Below are 22,172 nucleotides of genomic sequence, written 5' to 3'. Positions count from 1 at the left end.
GGAGGGACTGTAAGAAAATGTTCTAGAAAGAGGTGAAAAGAGTAAGACAGGGTGGAAGTGGAGTTAGCATGGGAGTGAAAGATAAAAATGGTAGATTACTAGTGGAGAAGGGAGAAAAAGTGAGCAGATGGAGAGAACACTTTAAGGAATTGTTGAACGTGGAGGATGAAAGTAATGCAAGTATAAGTGGCTGGGGATTTGCTGGAAGAAGGAGGGAGGTGAGAAGACAGGAAGAAATCAGTAGGATAGAAGTTGTGGAAGCAATGAAGAAAGTTAAATCAGGGAAAGCCCCAGGAATTGATGGAGTGTGTGGTGAAATGCTGAAGCATGGGGGAGAGATAGAAGTAGAATGGATGTGGAAGATGTGCAGATTGGCCTGGGAGGAAGGTAGAGTCCCGGAGGATTGGAAGTCAGGTATAATTATTCTCTTGTACAAAGGAAAAGGGGAAAAAGAAGTGTGCGGTAATCATAGGGGCATTTGTCTTCTTAGTATAATAGGAAAAGTATATGGTAGGATACTTATTGACAGAGTTAGAGAAAGAACAGAGAAATTAGTTGGAGAAGAACAGGGAGGCTTTAGGAAGGGAAGAGGTTGTGTAGATCAGATATTCATTCTCAGATCTTTAGTGGAAAAGTTTCTAGAGAAGGGAAAGAAGTTGTATGCGGCTTTCATGGATTTGGAGAAAGCATATGACAGGGTGGATAGACTAGGATTGTGGAAAGTGTTAAGAATATATGGAATAGATGGGAAGTTGTTGAATGCTGTGAAGAGTATGTACAATGGTGCGAAGACTGCAGTGCGTGTGGATGGTGAACTAAGTGAATTTTTCTCTTTGAAAGTTGGGTTGAAACAGGGATGTGTCATGTCTCCATGGTTGTTCAATCTGTACATGGATGGGGTAATAAAAGAGGTACAAGGTAGGGTAGTGGATGTTGGAGTGGCCCTGGTGAGAGAGGATAGTGTTTGGAAACTCCCTGTACTGTTGTTTGCAAATGATACCGTGTTGTTGAGTGAAGACGAAGGGGAGCTGCAAGGCTTGGTGGATGAGTTTGAGAGAGTGTGTAAGAAACGGAATCTAAAGGTGAATGTAGGGAAGAGTAAAGTGATGGTCTTTGAGAGAGGTGAAGTCAGTGAATGTACAGCGAGGTTGGATGGTGAGGAATTGGAAAATGTGAGTACGTTTAAGTACTTGGGTAGTGTGATGAGTAAGGATGGAGGTTTGGAGGGTGAAGTGCTTGAAAGGGTACAGCAGGAAGAAAGGTTGCTGGTTCTTTGAAAGCAGTGATAAGAAACAGGGAAGTGAGCATGGAAGTGAAAAAGTTACTACATGACAGTATTGTGATACCAACTCTAACGTACGGAAGTGAAGCTTGGACGTTGTTGGAAGGACACAAGTCAAGAGTGAGAGCCGTGGAAATGAGTTATTAAAGAGGAGCCTGTGGAGTCACATGGAGAGACAGGCTGACAAATGAGGATATAAAGGAGCGTTGTGGTGTTGATGTGGATGTGATAGGAAGCGTTATGAGGAACACACTGAGGTGGTTTGGCCATGTGGAGAGGATGGAGGGTGAAAGACTGACGAAGAGAGTGTATGTGAGTGAGGTGGAGGGGGAAAGAGGGAGGGGGAGGCCGAGGATGAGATGAAGAGATGGGGTGGAGAGGTATATGAGAGAGGGGGATGTGAGTTGGGAGCAGGGGAGTGAAATGGCGGGGGACAGGGCGACTTGGAGGCGATTATTTGTGGCCACCCCAAACGGGATTGAGGCGTCTGGCAATAGATAGATAGATAGATAGATGAGGAAATAAATCGTTCATAGCTAACGTTGTTTGGATGCTACTAAGTATAAGGGAAAAAAAAAGTAATAATACATAAGTCAAACCTTAAAAACAAAGAAAGGGGTGAAGAAGTTGTGTGTACCCAGTGTGGGCTGTAGGTGGTGAGAGAGGAGTGATTCAGCCAGGAGGCGTGTTACTTCGTCACGACAAGCGTGAACAACAGTAAAACCAGACTCGCTTATGGGGTGGCTTAACCTCTTAACCGCGGAACGTCACTTTCGTGATGCTTGGGAGCAAGGGATCATACCGCGGGGCGTCACTTTTGTGATTCTGTGTTATTTTGAATTCGCCCGGGCTTTCAAGTGGTGGCTTGTGTCATCTATCAGTACTGCCAATGTCCAACACTAGTCAGCACTCCTAATCTCATCTGCACTCCCATCCATTGTTGACAATTTAGCCATTTTTCCCCGTTCTTGACTCCCCTACCTACCTCCCCTCCATTACCCTCTCCTCTCGCCTGCCCAGCTGTGCTACGCTAAGTAAATATTCCCTGGAATTTTCCACTGATTTCATCCATTGAAAGAAGCCCTATTCCCTATTCTTATACCAAATAATATATACAAAAAATAAATAAGGTAAGTGAGAGTGCCATACACCTGGAATTGGCTAATTATCACCTGACAACACCTCACGTGCACTCGTTTGCTAATTTTCTCTGTTTATTTCCCCGTGAAATATGCCGAATAATCTATTCTCGTATTTAAAAAATATATAAGAAATGAAGGGAGAAGCCTAAGTGATATTTACATTCACCTGGAACTACCTAATTATTGCAGGCCACCACACTGTATTCTATGTTAAGTAAATCTTCCCTGGAATTCTCCACTGATTTCATCCATTGAAATAAGCCCTATGCCCTATTCTTATACCAAATAATATATACAAAAAAGAAATAAGGTTAAGTGATAGTGCCATACACCTGGAATTGGCTAATTATCACCTGACAACACCTCACGTGCACTCGTTCGCTAATTTTCGCTGTTTATTTCCCCTTGAAATATACCGTATAATCTATTCTCGTAATAAAAATATATATATAATATATATATATATATATATATATATATATATATATATATATATATATATATATATATATATATATATATATATATATATATATATATATATATATATATATTTATAAGGAGGGAAGGGAGAAGCCTAAGTGATATTTACATTCACCTGGAATTACCTAATTTATTATGTATTGTCTAGATTTCCTGCTAATCATTTCATAGCTATATATTAGCAGCTCTCACAAGGCTGATGTTGGCAGTATTGCACTCTCCCTAGGCAAGCCACCAGTATCAACTGACTGTTGTCTTTCAAGGTGAAAGTACGTCGGATTAGCGCCTGCCAAATTCTGCAGCTTTTTAGCCCCATTCAAAGGGCCCTGTGACCTCTACCCCCTACTAAAGCTCATGTGGAAAGAGGTAAAGGGCTCACAAATGATAGAGAGTGACTACGATCTTTCTGGTGAATAAAACAGTGCAAGTGGAAATGCAAATAATGTGTACTGTAATTAATGTGTAAACAGCAAGTGAAAGCAATGAATGTAAATATAAGTGAACAGTGGAAAGTAGTTTTAAAGTTACTGCAAGTGATAGTGCCTAACACAGTGTAAATAAAATAGAAATGTAAATAATGTAAATAAAATAGAGAAAGTAAATAGAAATGTAAATGAGTAGTATTATAAGAATACGAGTATATATACTAGGAGTAATGAAAGTGAAAGTTTCACTCTAGCATGTATGAATACTATGAGTTATGAAAGTGAAGGTGTAAGTGACATTCACTTTCAACGCTAGTATACAGGACGAGAAAGTGAATGCTACGTATTTTACTGAAAGAGAAATTGAATGCCTACAGGGACAATAAACTACTATTTTTGAAGGAAACTTATGGATAAAGACTGTAGTTATATATAAATGTTATATAGTAATAGAAATATAAAGTGTGAGGGGGTTTAATGAATAATAAATGACAGAACACCAGCGGCGAATGATAGCAAGTGGGAAGGTCATATACGCGCTTGTAGTTTTCATTGCTTTCACGGTGTTTTTTTTTTGGGGGGGGAGTAGGGATTCCAAACTATTTGAGAATCATAGAATAGTGTTTCTAGTGATAACATCAGGCTGTGGTAATCATATCACGAGTTGTCGGGAAGTGTAAAGTGGAGACTTCGTTACCCAACTTCAGAGGTCTCCACAAGTCCTATGGTACTCGACGAAGGCTCAACAAACACCCCAGGAGAAAGGTGAAGGTATGTGCCATAAGCATATGTGATTTTAATATTCTAGGACTTATAACTGATTTTTGGCAAATATTTTTAGAGAGTCTGTTGGAGTGCGAATATGCCCGCGGGAGTCGCAAATCAAAGCAAAACAAGTCTGCGGTTAAGGGGTTAAGGCTTCACAGGAATTTCGGATGGCAGAGAAAGGTGGCTTAGCCATAGGTAGACCAGTTCTATATGACCGTCCCCGATATTCTGCAATTCTTACTAGTAATTGCCTCTTAGTCTGTCCAATATAAGACGCATTACAGCGACTACATTTATAATTATAGGCAACAGATGATTTCAGAGCGTCAGGGATTCGGTCTTTATGTTTGAACCATTGTCCGATGGTGCTGCTGGGTTTGAAAAATGTTCTAAGACATACTTGAGGGTAAAATTCCCTAACTAAACTCGATATATTATTACGTATGGAAAAACTTTTTGGACCTAAAAATGGCAAGATACAATACACTGGTGATTTGTTTGCTGTGAGTTTAGGAGTAGGTGGATTACGGATCTTATTTAGTTGTCTTCCCATATGGGTATGTGTGAAAGAAATTGGGAAACCATTAGTGAACAATGTTTTCGTAAGAAAACTCAATTCCGAATGTAAAGCAGAATAGGATGAACAAATATTATAAGCTCTGGTCAGCAGGGTTGACACGAAATTGAGTTTAAACTGAATTGGGATTGCTGAGTTGAATTTCGTGCTTAATCCTATGAAAGTGGGTTTACGGTATACTGAAGTGGTGAAAGAATTAGTAGTTTTTTGGAATAGTATATCAAGAAAGGGAAGTTTGTTGTTTTCTTCAATATAAAAAGTGAAATAAATGTTAGGATGCCTTGAGATTAAATAGTTTAGAAAAAGGGGGATGTGGTCTGGAGAACTAAACAATAAAAATGTATCGTCCATATATCTACGGTAAATGAGTGGTTTGAAATGGGAGGGGCATTGCTGTAGCCAGTTTGCCTCATGATAACACAAAAATGACTTTGCCAAGCAGGGACCTACGGGATTCCCCATCGCCACTCCATCAATTTGCTTATAAGATTTTCCATAGGCCACCCTATAAGCGAATCTGATTTTTCTTTTGTTCATGCTTGTCCTGACGAAGTAACACGCCTCCTGGCAGAATCACTCCTCACTCACCATCTGCAGCCCACACTGGGCACACACGACTGCTCCACGACCCTTCTCTGTTTTTAAGGTTTGCCATGTATTATTACATTTTTTTTTAATTATTTTCCTTGTACTTAGTAGCATCCCACAAAAGTTAGCTATGAACGATTTACTTCCTCATCCTATCATAATAAGTCTTCATTTGTATTTTTATCGGACATGGTGTTTTACTTTGTGTTTTTACTTAAGTTTTCGTATTTTTATCATAGACATGGTGTTTACTTTGATTTTATTGTATTTTCAATAGGTTTGAAAATGACAAACGAGTTGTTGAAACGTCACCAATTTCTGAAAGATGTTCCTGATTACGTTGGTGTCTATCTTTATATATATATATATATATATATATATATATATATATATATATATATATATATATATATATATATATATAATATGTAAAGAGAGAGAGAGAGAGAGAGAGAGTTATTTCGTATCAGCTTTTTTCTGTAAGGGCTAAGGCGCTGTCGCTGGGTAGAAGACTTAGGTTTGGAGCACGTAGCACTTTATGCCCGGATGCCCTTCCTGACGTCTACCAGTGAACCTTAGGTGGACTCAAACCTCCGATAGTCTGGCCAGAATGGAGCGTTCGCCCTAACCCACAGAGCCATGGCTGGTAATATATATATATATATATATATATATATATATATATATATATATATATATATATACCCCCTGGGGGTAGGGTTTTTTTCAAGAATACTCCCCCAGTATCCCTGCTTGTCGTAAAAGGCGACTAAAAGGGTTGGCGGAGGGTTAGTGTCCCTCCCCGGAAAAAAACTAACTAAAAAAACAAACAAGGAGCCTCGGACAAGGACTGACCAAACGATGACGACCCAGGACCGGACAAAGGACTTGGTAATGAGTACATGGAATGTAAGAGGAGCGAATGATGAGGTGAAAGAGAGAGAGATTGTCCAGGTGCTTGAGGATGCGAAAGTGGATGTATGTGGAATAACTGAAACAAAATGGAGAGGAGAAAGTGTGTGAGAATGGGAGTATGGATGGGGTATATGAGCATAAGACAGTATGGATCAGTTGGGTCAAGGATTGTGTGGGTAAAGTTGAAAGTTGGAATACAAATGTGGGCGATTGTGTGTGTGTATGCGCCAACGCAAGATCGTGCTAGAAGAGTGAGAGAAGAGTTCTGGACAAATGTGGAAGTGTGCATGGAAAAGTTTGGAAGGAATGAGAGAGTGTTTTTGATTGGTGATATGAATGGTAAAGTTGGTAATGTGAAGGTGGATGGAATAGTTGGTGAGTGGGGTGTGCCTGCTGAGATAGATGAGAATGGGAGTGCGTTAGTGGACATTTGTGCTGGGAGGGGGTTGGTGATAGCCAATACCCTCTTCAGGCATAAAATGATTCACAGGTATACATGGCGAGTGATGAGAAGGGTGGGTGGTGAACTGAATGAAAGGAAGGCAATGATTGATTATGTGTGTGTGGATGAAAGGATGCGAAGATGTGTAAAGGATGCAAGAGTGTATAGAGGTTGGGGGAGTGGACTTTCTGACCACTACTTGGTGGTGGCCAGAATTAGGATGCAAGTAAGATGGAGGAATAGAAGAAGGGAAAGACGAGAGGAAGGAGTAGTTGCAAGGAGAGTGGCAAGGTTACAAGAGGATGAGAAAAAGGCAGAGTATAAGAGAGAAGTGGAGGAACGATTGGGCAAATATGAATTGGAGCAGATGGGAGACGTGGAAGGTATGTGTAAGATATTTACAGAAGAAATATGTGCAGCATGTGATGTGGTGTGTGGAAGGAAGAGAAGACGGAGGGGGGTGCAAGGAACAGCGTGGTGGACTGAAGAGGTGAAACAGGCTGTGGCACAAAAGAAGAAAGCATACAATGAATGGATGAGAAATAGGGGCGTGGAAGAAGTTGAGAGGTGGAAGAGAGAGTTGTATGTGGAAAGGAAGAGAGAGGTGAAAAGATTAGTAAGAGAGAATAAGAAGAGAGTGGATGAGGAATTTGGAAGGAATTTGAGTGTAAAATGGAGGGACTGTAAGAAAATGTTCTGGAGAGAAGTGAAAAGAGTAAGACAGGGTGGAAGTGAAGTTAGCAGGGGAGTGAAAGATAAAAATGGTAGATTACTAGTGGAGAAGGGAGAAAAAGTGAGCAGATGGAGAAAACACTTTAAGGAATTGTTGAACGTAGAGGATGGAAGTAATGCCAGTATAAGTGGCTGGGGAATGGCTGGGAGAAGGAGGGAGGTGAGAAGACAGGAAGAAATCAGTAGGACAGAAGTTGTGGAAGCAATGAAAAAAGTTAAATCGGGGAAAGCCCCAGGAATTGATGGAGTGTGTGGTGAAATGCTGAAGCATGGGGGAGAGATAGTAGTAGAATGGATGTGGAAGATGTGCAGATTGGCCTGGGAGGAAGGTTGAGTCCCGGAGGATTGGAAGTCAGGTATAATTATTCCCTTGTACAAAGGAAAAGGGGAAAAAGAAGTGTGTGGTAATCATAGGGGCATTTGTCTTCTTAGTATAATAGGAAAAGTGTATGGTAGGATACTTATAGACAGAGTTAGAGAAAGAACAGAGAAATTAGTTGGAGAAGAACAGGGAGGCTTTAGGAAGGGAAGAGGTTGTGTAGACCAGATATTCATTCTTAGATCTTTAGTGGAAAAGTTTCTAGAGAAGGGAAAGAAGTTGTATGCGGCTTTCATGGATTTGGAGAAAGCATATGACAGGGTGGATAGACAAGGATTGTGGAAAGTGTTAAGAATATATGGAGCAGATGGGAAGTTGTTGAATGCTGTGAAGAGTATGTACGATGGTGCGAAGGCTGCAGTGCGTGTGGATGGTGAACTAAGTGAATTTTTCTCTTTGAAAGTTGGTTTGAAACGGGGATGTGTCATGTCTCCATGGTTGTTCAATCTGTACATGGATGGGGTAATAAACGAGATACAAGGTAGGGTAGTGGATGTTGGAGTGGCCCTGGTGAGAGAGGATAGTGTTTGGAAACTCCCTGTACTGTTGTTTGCAGATGATACTGTGTTGTTGAGTGAAGACAAAGGGGAGCTGCAAGGCTTGGTGGATGAGTTTGAGGGAGTGTGTAAGAAATGGAACCTAAAGGTGAATGTAGGGAAGAGTAAAGTGATGGTCTTTGAGAGAGGTGAAGTTAGTGAATGTACAGCGAGGTTGAATGGTGAGGAATTGGAAAATGTGAGTACGTTTAAGTATTTGGGGAGTGTGATGAGTAAGGATGGAGGTTTGGAGGGTGAAGTGCTTGAAAGGGTACAGCAGGGAAGAAAGGTTGCTGCTTCATTGAAAGCGGTGATAAGAAACAGGGAAGTGAGCATGGAAGTGAAAAAGTTACTTCATGACAGTATTGTGATACCAACTCTAACGTACGGTAGTGAAGCTTGGACATTGTTGGAAGGACACAAGTCAAGAGTGAGAGCAGTGGAAATGAGTTATTTAAGAGGAGCCTGTGGAGTCACGTGGAGAGACAGGCTGACGAATGAGGATATAAAGGAGCGTTGTGGTATGGATGTGGATGTGATAGGAAGCGTTATGAGGAACACACTGAGGTGGTTTGGCCATGTGGAGAGGATGGAGGGTGAAAGACTGACGAAGAGAGTGTATGTGAGTGAGGTGGAGGGGGGAAGAGGGAGGGGGAGGCCGAGGATGAGATGGAGGGATGGGGTGGAGAGGTATATGAGAGAGGAGGTGTAAGTTGGGAGCAGGGTAGTGAAATGGCGGGGGACAGGGCGACTTGGAGGCGATTTGTTTGTGGCCACCCCAAACGGGATTGAGGCGTCTGGCAATATATATATATATATATATATATATATATATATATTTATATATATATAGATAGATATAGATATATAGATATATATATGCTGGTGATAGGGAGAGCTGGAGCTCCTACACAAGCTATCTAACCATCCCCCACTGCTGACCTTTTCAGTGTGACAGTAACGTGGAGAGTATACCAGCATACTCTCCCAAACATTTCCTCTAACAATCGTATGCACTACTATAAATGCACTTTATATTTCAAACAACGTATCCCACTACATTACAGGGGTTGGCACCAGCAAGGGCATGTGGCCAGAAAACTCTGCCCCCGCTACCTAGTGGTGGCCTTATTGGGGGAGGCGTGATGGGGGTTCCGCCAGCATAGATCATGGGTCCAGGGTGAGAAAGGGCTCGAACCTGTGCTAGAGGATACAGGGCATTGCGGTTCCCAGGCTGCCACTTCAGCCCAGTAGAGAGGGGTCCGAACCTGGGAGTAGCGCCCCAGGAGGCAGCCCTATCAGTGGGTGTATAATGGCAAGACAGTTGCAGTGCCAAAGCACGCATGGAGGGTGTCCCCACAGCTCTCCTGGCGGGGTGCCCCAAGGCCACTACCACAGCCACTGGTAAGCTAGTGGGCTAGGGTCCCAGATCCATTGCCTGGACCTGGGACTGTGTGGTGAGTGGGGCCTGTGGTATATCTACCCCCTTTATTAATAATGTGAGTATAAGTGGTTAGGGAATGGCTGGGAGAAGGAGGGAGGTGAGAAGACAGGAAGAAATCAGTAGGACAGAAGTTGTGGAAGCAATGAAGAAAGTCAAATTGGGGAAAGTCCCAGGAATTGATGGAGTGTGTGGTGAAATGCTGAAGCATGGGGGAGAGATAGTAGTAGAATGGATGTGGAAGATGTGCAGATTGGCCTGGGAGGAAGGTAGAGTCCCGGATGATTGGAAGTCAGGTATAATTATTCCCTTGTACAAAGGAAAAGGGGAAAAAGAAGTGTGTGGTAATCATAGGGGCACTTGTCTTCTTAGTGTAATAGGAAAAGTGTATGGCAGGATACTTATTGACAGAGTTAGGGATGTAACAGAGGAATTAGTTGGAAAAGAACAGGGACGCTTTAGGAAGGGAAGAGGTTGTGTAGATCAGATATTCATTCTTAGATCTTTAGTGGAATAGTTTCTAGAGAAGGGAATGAAGTCGTATGCAGCCTTCATGGATTTGGAGAAAGCATATGACACGGTGGATAGACAAGGATTGTGGAAAGTATTAAGAATTATGGAGTAGATGGGAAGTTCTTGAATGCTGTGAAGAGCATGTATGATGGTGCTAAGTCTGCAGTGCGTGTGCATGGTGAACTGAGTGAATTTTTCTCTTTGAAGGTTTGGTTGAAACAGGGATGTGTTATCTCTTCATGGTTGTTCAATCTGTACAAGGATGGGGTAATAAAAGAGATACAAGGTAGGGCAGTGGATGTTGGAGTGGCCCTAGTGAGAGAGGGTAGTGTTGGAAACTCCCTGTACCGTTGTTTGCAGATGATACTGTGTTGTTAACCCGCCCTGTCCTGTCGACGTATGGGTACGTTGCAACGATTTGCATTTGCCAGTCCCGGCGACGTACCGGTACGTCATGCAATTCAAGGTCCCTAATTTGCACAATTTTCAATTTTTGCGTGTGATTTTTCGTATGTATACACGGGACACCTTCCTCTATTCCTCTACAAGATGCCAAGCAGGGATAATGCCTTACACCGCATAACCTCCCCCCTCCCCCCCTCACGCCATTGTCTCGGCAATTCACCCGTTACCAGTGACCTGGCTAGTAAAGATATTCAGGGCCAGAGTGATTCCCCAATCGATGACAATGTGGAGGACAATGTTTACATAGCATTAGAAGAAGAAACAGCCAGAAATAATGATCAGGTAATGTGGCAAAAAAAGGTCAGGTATGGTGATTAGTTAGTCAGTGAAACTATGCTTATAATGCCTTTATTACTGCTTGAAAACCAATATACTCTCATACTACATATACATTCGAACCAAGTAAATAAATAAATACCGTTTATGAGTGGATACAATAGTTACCCTCCCATAGAACTCGTTTTCTTTGGTGCCAGCATGTTAGAAAACCCATTCAGGTAAGGAGGAACTCCTACATGGACTGGGTATTTTAAACCTGAGGTGAGCGATTTCTCTATGAATTTTCGATGTTTCTCACCATAAGCGAAGGCTTTAGCCAAAAAATTTTTTTTCGAAAATACCTCGGGACTGGGGGATGTCGGAGGTGCGGAAAACCTCAGGACGTGACAGGTTAAGTAAAGACGAAGGGAAGCTGCAAGGTTTGGTGGATGAGTTTGGAAGAGTGTGTAAGAAACGGAATGTAGGGAAGAGTAAAGTGATGGTCTTTGAGAGAGGTGAAGTCAGTGAATGTACAATGAAGTTGGATGGTGAGGAAATGGAAAATGTGAGTACGTTTAAGTACTTCGGGAGTGTGATGAGTAAGGATGGAAGTTTGGAGGGTGAAGTACTTGAAAGGATACAACAAGGAAGAAAGGTTGCTGGTTCCTTGAAAGCAGTGATAAGAAACAGGGAAGTGAGCATGGAAGTGAAAAAGTTACTACATGACAGTATTGTGATACAAGTCAACCATATGGAAGTGAAGCTTGGACGTTGTTGGAAGGACACAAGTCAAGAGTGAGAGCAGTGGAAATGAGTTATTTAAGAGGAGCCTGTGGAGTCATATGGAGATACAGGCTGACAAATGAGGATATTAAGGAGCTTTGTGGTGTGGATGTGGATGTGATAGGAAGCGTTAGGAGGAACACACTGAGGTGGTTTGGCCATGTGGAGAGGACGGAGGGTGAGAGACTAACGAGGAATGTGTGTGAATGAGGTGGAGGAGGGGAGAGGCAGGGGGAGGCCGAGGATGAGATGGAGGGATGGAGTGGAGAGGTATATGGGAGAGAGGGGTGTGAGTTGGGAGCTGGGCAGTGAAATGGCGGGAGACAGGGCGACGTGGAGGCGATTTGTTTGTGGCTACCCCGTACGGGACTGAGGCATCTGGTAATAGATGGATAGACAGACTATGAGTAGTTACAAGAATAAATTTAAAAGAAAGCCTGAGGACATTAAATCATCTAGAGGTGATTGACTGATTGACTGAAAATAATTAAAATCTGGCAGCGCAACTGCCAGGATCATATGCCGCCGGACTACAAAGTAAAAGACGCAGGAAATAAAAAGTGCATATTCAAAATAAATTTAATATCTGTTAGTAGGAATAAAACACTGAAAATAATAAAAAGAATAATTTATAATATATCAATTACTTATAAAAGTGGAAGGAGGCCTGCCTCCTGAAGAAAACTAAAAACATCAGTAAAATCACATGAGGCTTCACTGAGCATCGAGGACAAACAGTAGGCACCATCTGTCCCCTTATGCCTATGGAGGAATCTCTGACGCAGGTCCCCCAGACTCGGACACTCGACCAGTAAGTGACGGACAGTAAGGGGAACAAGGCAGTCATCACAGTACGGTTGAGTCTCACCACCCATGAGGAACCCATGTGTAAGCCGAGAGTGCCCAGTGCGAAGCCTAACAAGAGCCACCTTCAATCGCCGAGACATGGGGGGAAGAACTCTTGGCACAACCACTCCCTGAAAGGTTTCTTTTAGTTTATTGTGAGAAACAACATCCCAGTGTCTCTGCCAACACGAACGAACTGCATACCGCAGGTAAGGTGTTACATCGGAAGCAGGAAGTGGGTATTCGGTTGGGGGCTGCTGAGAAGATGCAGCTTTAGCTAAAGTATCTGCCCTCTCATTGCCCACCATGCCAACATGTGCAGAAATCCAACAGAAGTTCACATGGCGGCCACGACTGCCAAGAAGAAAAAGCCACTCTAAAATTGATAAAACCAATGGATGGGATGCATTAACAGACTCCAGTGCAGACAGAGCACTATGTGAGTCACTAAAAATTACAAAAACAGTTTGGGGGAGAGTACAAATGATTTTAAAAGCATAAAATTGCAGTCAGTTCTGCTGTATATACTGAAGTAATGCCAGGAAGGCTACCGCCCCTACTAAAGGAGGGGAAGACAACACCAAATCCTTCTCCAGTATCAGTCTTAGACCCGTCAGTATACTGTAGACGGGGACAGAACCCTCATGAATAGAGGCATGTTCTAGAAAGAGAGAGAGAGACAGCTGAGAGGGAAGTGAGTCCTTTTTTTCAACAACGGACCTACAAAATGTCACACGAGGGAGTAGCCAAGAACCCACCCTTGGGATCCAATGTGGTCAAATTGCCAGTCTCGGGACAGAGAGGGCTAACATAACAGACTGGATCCTGTAACCAAATGGCTTTGGAAAATTAGGACGGGTGTCATAAACAGAAGATTGGGAATCCTGGGAGATGATGGCACAAGAAATTGAGTCTGGAATGCAGTGAAGATTATACCAACACCTCATCATTAGCAACTGGCGTCGCAAATCCAAGGGGAGTACACCAGCATCCACTAACAAACTTGAAATCAGGGATGATCTGAATGCCCCGGTTGCCAGACGTACACCAGCAAGATGCACAGAATTTAACAACCAGAGACGGGCATCTGTTGCAGAGGAGTAGACCTCACATCCATATTCAAGTTTGGGAAGAATAAGAGACCTATGCAAGAGGAGCAGGGTCTGACGGTCAGCAGCCCAAGAGGTCTGAACTAAAACCTTCAAAAGACTCAAAGCCACCTTAACAGAATGAATATGAGAAACTCAAGTTAGTTGTCTATCAAACACAAGACCTAGAAACCACGTCTCTTCCACACAGGATATTCTCCAACCATAGAGATACAAGTCCGGGTCTGGGTGAACCCTTCATAGACGACAAAAATGCATAGCCTCTGTCTTTGTTAAAGAAATTGGAAATCGCGAGACTCTGTCCAGTCAGAAATTCTATTAAGAGCAAGCTACTACTTCCTCTCTATCAGAGACAGTCTAGAGGCAGTGAAGGAAACTGAGAGGTCATCGACATATAGTGACCCTCATACACCCTCAGGAAGTACACTGATTACATTGTTAATGGCTACAGCAAACAGAATAACACTTAGGATACTCCTTTGTGGTACTCCATCTTCTAGTTCACAGGCATGAGAAAGCACTCCTCCCACTCTGACCCTTAAAAAACGGTTAGATAAAAACCGTTGGATAAAAATAGGCAAGCACCCACGAAAACCAAACTCATCAAGAGAAAGTAAAATGCCATGACGCCAAGAAGTGTCATGTGCCTTCTCCAGATCAAAGAACGACGTGACTTGGTGTTGGTTAGTGGAGAAACCCTCAGAGACAGAAGATTCCAAGGACAGTAGTGCATCAGAGGTAGATCGCAATTTTCGAAAACCATACTGGACAGGGGATAAGTCACCTCTCTCCAAAAACCACACAAGCCTAACACTGACCATCTTTTCCGGAACTTTACATATACATGACGTTAGAGAAATAGGCCGATAATTCGTTGCCTGCAGGTCGTTCTTACCTGGTTTGGGGATGGGGATAACCACAGCAACACCCCAACAAGCCAGAAACTCCCCAGAACACAAGATCTTATTATACAATGAAAGCAAAAACAAAAGGGACTCATCAGACAGGTGATGTAGAAAGGTATAAGGAATATCATCATAACCAGGAGAGGAATAATGAAACTGTGACAGAGTGGCCTGGAGTTCAGAAACTGCAAATGGAACATTGTAAGGCTCTCCCCCAGCAGAGGCAAAATTGAGACTATGAGACTCTAGGCGTCCATGGTGGCAAGCTGAAGGCGTATCTGCATTCTTCTGACACACTGGCAAAATAATCAACCAGCAACTCTGCAACAGCAAAAGGATCAGCCAGTTCCACCTGCTGCAGCTAAAACAGGAGGAGATGGAACAGTAAATTTCCCTGAAATTTTCCTTACCCAGCTCCACACCTATATGACAATAGAAGCCCTCGAATTGATGGAGGAAACATAACCCTTCCAGGATGAACGCCTGGCCTCCTTTAAAACCCGCCTCATATGAGCTCGTGCCCTCCGATACGCCACCATCTACCGAGGATCCCCCTGGTGATGACGAAGTCGAGAGAAGTGACTTGTTTGGCTCTCACTGCGGAACTGCACTCAGAGTTCCACCAAGGAACCGGACATTTAGGAAACTGACCCTTCGTTTTTGGAATACATAATAGGGCTGCTGAGAGCAACACGTTATTGAAATATGACACTGCCTCAGTAAGACAGCCAAATTCATTGACAGAAAGGGAAATGGAACTTAATTCCCTGAAACGTGGCCAGTCAGCCTTATCCAGAAGCCAGCGAGGAAGACGTTGCTGAGGTCCACCTGCACTAGCAGTTAAGAGTAATGGAAAATGGTCGCTGCCATACAGGTCTGGCAACACATCCCAGTTAAAATCTAAAACAGCATCAGCTGAACATAAGAACAAATCAATGGCAGTAAAAGTTCCTGTCTGGCTATGGAAATAAGTCATTTTATTGGAGTTTAAAATGCCCAACTCCTCATCTTCCACTACAGAGGCCAGCATTACACCCCGAGAATTGGCCTCACTGTTACCCCATAGTGGATGATGACCATTCATATCTCCTAGTAATAGAAAGGGAGAAGGAAGGCCATGAATAAGGCATTCCAGATCTGCCCTTTCAACAGTAGCACTGGGAGGAAGATAAAGACTGCAAACTGTATACTGCCGATGTAAAAACATCCGGACAGCAACTGCCTGCAGGGGACCAAAAATATCCAGATGACTATATGGAATATCCTGGCTGTGGAAGATAGCAATCCCTCCATGACGACCTTGGCCCGGTACAGGATCAGAATAAAAAGCACTGCAGCCAGAAGGACCGGGAGGAACAGCATCACCAACCATGGTCTCCTAGATACACATGCAGACAGGAGTAATTTGAGAAAGTAGATGACACAGTTCCTCATAGCTGGCACGTAAACCTCGACAGTTTCACTGGATGATAGAACCCATAGTGGAAGGGAAAATGATGATTAAATGTGGGGCTGTACACCTCCTGACATACGAGCGGGTTTGGAATGATGTTTAGGAAGGCCCATGGGAAGAGACTGCCCAGCACCAGGAACCCGCACCCTATGTTGAACATCCATGGGCAAACGTGAGGACGAGGAAGAGGAAAGTTTTACAACATTCTTCCTCTGAGGTGGAATAACATTCGGCTTGGAAAGTGGCTTGGAGGCTGCCTTGGGTGATGAGGGATGGCCAGTGCCACTATTAGAAGCCCTAGAAATGGAAAGAGTGTCAACAGGATTAGAATCTTGTGAGGATGACTTTGTATTTTTCAGAACTGAAACACCAACGATTTCTCCAACACCATCTCCAGGTGGGGATTTGACCACAGGTGAACCACCAGCTGCATCTTCCACCTGGCTAGACCCCTCAGTCTCTGAAGCAGAGGGAACAAAAGAGAGGTCGATACGAGGTTCAACAACAGAGACCTTAGGTGGCTGGTCGTCAGGCTCTGAGGACTCTGACGAGTTACGGTGACGTTCACTGGGTACAGAAGGAGCCTCGTGCATACTGGACCAGGCAGGATGAGTTACATCAACGTGTACATCCGCCACTACCACAGAAGTGGGCAAACTGTTAGCTTCCAAAGTGGAGGTAGAAACAGTTGGAGCAGTGGGTGGGCGAGGAACATTCTCACATATATTAGTAATTCCAGGGGTAATATCCGTCAAATCAGTAGTTGGGGAAGTGGTCACTATAAAGGGTCGTGGCAAATTCTGGGTCACAGTACGACGTACAGGCGTCCCAGAAAGGACAGAAGCATAAGTAACCCCAGGCTGAAAGAAGAGAGTCTGGGCCCTCCTCTTTGCTTCTGGAAAGGAAACCTTCTCATGTGTATGAATGCTCAAAACCTCCTTTTCAAGGCAGTAGTGAGGACAGTTTTTAGAAGATACAGCATGAGGACCCCCACAGTGATAGCATTTAAGGGGTCCTGGACAGTCACTAGTATGACTCGATTCGCCACAGGAGATAAACACACCAGGAAGGCCAGCCAGTGCATGCCGACAAAATTTGCTAACATGTCCATACCCCTGACAGTGGAAACACCGCTTTGGGTTCGGAACATAAGGCTTCACAAGAAGAGAGAGCCAAGCAAGTTTCACGGAAGCAGGCAACGTTAAACAGTCAAAAGTCAGAAACAGCGTTGGAGTTGGGGTCAGAACACCATAGAACACATAGAAGGTTTACCATTCTCCCTACGATTCTTCTTAATTGCTGTTATCTTTCTAATTTTTGACGTAGAAATCACTCTAATCCTCCCAGTCGCCTACATCTTAGAAATCTCTAATGTCTACTCTTGAAGTATAGTAGGACTATTCTTCATTTTAATCCTCCTCCTAGGTCTTTACTACGAATGAGCCCAAGGAGCACTTGAATGAAGATAATACACCAACCTTACTCTAGGCTATAGTTTAATAAAAATTTTTGATTTGCACTCAAAAGATGTCCCCCTAGACTAGCTTAACCACAGAGATTTAAGCCAGAAGAGAGGCTTCTAACCTCTACTTAAAGCGGTTAAACTCCGTTTACTTCTCTTACACAAAATTTTTAGCTCCACTAAATAGAATGTTTACCAACTCTCAACACACAGTTTCCCCCCGCCCCACTAAATTTTTCATAGAAAGTAAAATTCTTAACATAGTAAACACACCCTCAAATTTCACCTTGTTATAGTTATATATATCAAATCGCCTTATGTACTAGCTTATACAGAAAAATAAAGGTAATGTAGAGCGACAGCCATATACAACTGTAAAAGAACTGGGCCCAGAACATTCCACCACCAGTCCTGCTTATCTAAGTTATGCTGTATACACAATCTAGGGTCAAATAAACATACATATCGAATGGGATTATGCTCTTATATAGCAGAGCTCGATGCGGCCATATCCGTGACGGAACGGGGTTCGGCTTCGCTTGAGGACCATTTCACACATGCTTTCAACGGCAGTGTTCCCAGGGTCCTCAGGTAGCCATCACCTCAAGATCGGCCCCATAATTTTTATTCTAAAATGGGTCTAATGCCACTTGTTAATTTAGTATACCCGGGAGGTCTGAGTCAAGTCTCTCTCATGAATATATAGTGGCCCTTTATTTAGCTGATTAGTGTATTGGAAAACTAAATTTTACTTCACTAAATATAGTCTTTTTTCCAAATTATAGTCAAACTGACAACAAAAACTTTATAACAATTCCGATCTAGAGGAAATTTTGAGCTCCACAAAATATTTTATTATTTTTTTGTTTCAACCCCCTCTCATACTGGAACAATTTTTTTAGAAAAATTTTTAAATTCGCTTTCGTTCTTGATCAAATACACTGTAAAAAAAAACTATAGTAATACAACGCTTTATTTTAACTAAAAGACAAAATTAAGTAAGATCAAACCAGGCTTTCCAATACACTAATCAGCTAAATAAAGGGCCACTATATATTCATGAGAGAGACCTGACTCAGACCTCCTGGGTATACTAAATTAACAAGTGGCATTAGACCCATTTTAGATTATAAGTTGTGAACGGTATCTCGAGGTGATGGCTCCTGAGGCTCTATAAGCATAAGTGCTATGAGCACATGCGGGAGAGCCTCTTCAGGCACAGCCGAACCCCGTTCCATCATAAATATGACCGCATGAGTCAGTGCCTTATAAGATCAAGACGGGACTTCTCATATAGAGAGACTAGAAGCTTGAAGTTGGACTTGGAATGAAATTGATTGCTTGGGGGTGTCTTGGGAAATGGGAAATGTATGTGGTGCTCTTGGTGTTTACCTAGGGTTTCGTATAATTCTGTATTTAAGTCTTATTTTGATGTATATATATATATATATATATATAACAACGGAGAATTAAAAAGAAATTTACTATATTAAAAAATTTACTTTATACACTTTAAGGTTATATACAATTAAATACTACCTGTCTTACCAATATAAATATAAGTTTGATTCTTGCTTTAAATATTCGCTTTTCAATTAATAACATATGAAAACTCCAGTACTCCCAAGCTAACGAGTTCAAAACTTCAAGCTTCAATAGATCTCAGTGTGTATTATTTTCATATCAGTGAAAACTGGAAAAAGTAAATTGAATTATCTCCGGCTAAATCTTGTGCCAGCAGTCGCGGTTATACTCGAAGGGAGAGTGAATACAAATCGATATTTAACTCTTATGCCAATAAACAATGATTTTTTTAATTTTATAAAGGGTGAAATCAATTTTTCAAAGATAAATAAATCAACCCATCCCAATTAATAAGTTAACAAATAAAGGAAATAAACAAGGATTAGATACCCTCCTATACCTTTAAGAAAAATTTATATCTGATTAGTAACAGCTATGTGCTCTAAATTCAAAGAATTTGGCGGTATTTTAGTCTAATTAGGGGAACCTGTCTTTTAAACGATAAACCACGAAAAATCTTACCTATGTTATATAGTTTGTATACCGTCATTGAGATAACTTTTACAGAACAAGTTATTGAAACAATTACGTTAAAATACTAGATCAAGGTGCAGCGAATATATAGGCTAAGATGGGTTACAATAAAATTTATATTATCACGAACAAATTTCAGAATACAAATTTTGAAGGTGGACTTAAAAGTAAGGCTTGCTTTAATAAGACAGCCTGATTTTAGCTCTAAAATGTGCACATATCGCCCGTCGCTTTCATTAACCTAAGATGAGATAAGTCGTAACATAGTAGGTGTACTGGAAAGTGTACCTGGAAAGCAAGATAGAGCTTGAAACAAGCAGCTCGTTTACACCGAGAAGAGTACCTATGGTCTAGGTTATCTTGAAATCAGTAATCTTACTTTTGTTACAAGAACGTTAACATTTTAAGAAAACTAATTTTGCACTTTTCTGAATAGTAGATTTTATCGAAATACGAATATAGTGAAAGTAAAAAGTATTGTGAAAGAAAGTAGAAATAACACTTAAAATTCTTAAAAGTAAATATAAAAAATTGTATCTTGTGTATAATAGGTTTTCAAAATTAGATCTATAAATAATCATCCCGAAAAAAGATAGCTAATTTTAAGAGAAAGTTTTTGTAGCAATAAAATTTTAAACTTAATATTAGAGGTGATATGCCAATCGAGCATTTATATCTGGTTTTCTAAGAAATAAATTTAATTTACGTGCTCAGCTATTTAGCTATGCAACTAAGAAGATTAGGGTAGAGCTTTTTCTTCCAAAATGAAAAATCATAGAAACAATAAATAGACACTTATAAAGGTAGGCTTAAAAGTAGCCATCTTTTCCAGGTTTTTCAACCAATATAACAAAATATTTTAAATTTTACAGGTTCTTTTTATCAAGTATTAGAAAATTAACTTCAACTTAACTTGTTTAGCTACTATGAAATCATTAGTAAAATTTATGTTAAAATATTTTTTATTATAAATAAAATCTTTTAAATATTAAAAATTTATTTAAGGAACTCGGCAAATATTATTTCCGCCTGTTTAACAAAAACATGTCTTTGTGAAGATTTACACAGTCTGGCCTGCCCACTGAATTATTAAAGGGCCGCGGTATTTCTGACCGTGCGAAGGTAGCATAATCATTAGTCTTTTAATTAAAGGCTCGTATGAAAGGTCGAACGAGAGATATACTGTCTTAACAAAAAAAATTGAATTTAACTTTAAAGTGAAAAGGCTTTAATATTTTAGAAAGACGATAAGACCCTATAAATCTTTACATCACACTTAGTATTAAGCCAATTTGTTAGTGTAAGGAAAAATACTAAAAAAATGTTTTGTTGGGGCAACAAAGATATAAATAAACTAACTGTTTTTACTTCTAAACAAAGATTTTTGATAATAAATTGATCCTTTCTAAAGATTAAAAGATTAAGTTACTTTAGGGATAACAGCGTCATTTTTCTTGAGAGTTCCCATCGAAAGAAAAGTTTGCGACCTCGATGTTGAATTAAAATTTCTACATAATGCAGCAGTTATGAAAGAAAGTCTGTTCGACTTTTAAAATTTTACATGATTTGAGTTCAGACCGGCGTGAGTCAGGTCGGTTTCTATCTTCTAAAAAAAATTAAACTACCTTAGTACGAAAGGATTAGGTAGTTAAAATAATTTTACTAAATACGAACATCACTTTTACCTAAACAATCAATTTTGTACTTCAATTTAATGAAACTCATAAACAGGTTTATAAATAGTTCAAGCTAACTATTTTGTGTTCGCAGTTATCGTTGTAAACTACCTAGTCTTAATTATCTGCGTTTTAATTGGAGTTGCTTTTGTAACACTTTTAGAACGAAAAATTCTAGGTTACATTCAAATTCGTAAAGGACCCAACATCGTAGGATTCCTGGGATTACTCCAACCATTTGCCGACGCTGTAAAATTATTCACCAAGGAACAAACAATGCCAACTATATCCAACTTTTTACCATACTACCTATCTCCTGTATTCAGGCTATTTATCTCTCTTCTAGTCTGAGCTATTTTACCTTATCAAACCGGATTAGTAAATTTTAACACAGGAGTTTTATTCTTTTTATGCTGTCTAAGTCTAGGAGTCTATTCAACTATAAGAGCCGGGTGAGCTTCAAACTGCAAATACTCAATGCTTGGAAGACTCCGAGCCGTATCCCAAACAATTTCATACGAAGTCAGACTTGCTCTTATTCTTCTATCCTTTATCTTTTTAATTGGCGGATTCAATATAGAACTTTTCACTCGATTCCAAAAAGACATTTGAATAATTTGATTCACACTCCCCCTATCCCTAATATGACTAGCCTCTTGTCTAGCAGAAACAAACCGAACCCCGTTTGATTTTGCCGAAGGTGAATCAGAACTAGTTTCAGGATTCAATACCGAATACAGAAGAGGAGGATTTGCTTTAATTTTCATAGCTGAATACGCAAGAATTTTATTTATAAGAATGCTATTCGTATTAATTTTCTTAGGGGCCGATCCATGTAGCCTACTATTTTATTTCAAATTAGTTTTTATTGCCTTCGTGTTTATTTGAGCTCGAGGAACCCTACCACGTCTACGATACGATAAACTAATATACT

The 22,172-nt window shown here is 41.1% G+C and overlaps 1 non-coding gene and 1 pseudogene across 1 annotated transcript; both read left to right on the top strand.

Moving 5' to 3' along the window:
- The first annotated feature begins 9,612 nt into the window (after positions 1 to 9,612).
- LOC145395260 (NADH-ubiquinone oxidoreductase chain 1 pseudogene) lies at positions 9,613 to 22,126 on the top strand (annotated as a pseudogene).
- LOC145395338 (small subunit ribosomal RNA) lies at positions 19,062 to 19,861 on the top strand. Its single transcript, XR_013896581.1, has one exon. It is a non-coding gene; the product is annotated as a small subunit ribosomal RNA (ribosomal RNA).
- Positions 22,127 to 22,172: the final 46 nt, after the last annotated feature.

This window comes from Coenobita brevimanus, chromosome 30 (assembly GCF_032717465.1).
Source record: "Coenobita brevimanus isolate Jiangsu-jjx chromosome 30, ASM3271746v2, whole genome shotgun sequence".
Taxonomy (NCBI): domain Eukaryota; kingdom Metazoa; phylum Arthropoda; class Malacostraca; order Decapoda; family Coenobitidae; genus Coenobita; species Coenobita brevimanus.
Note: the sequence above shows the minus strand (reverse complement) of the source record. Positions and strands in the feature narration are given on the sequence as shown.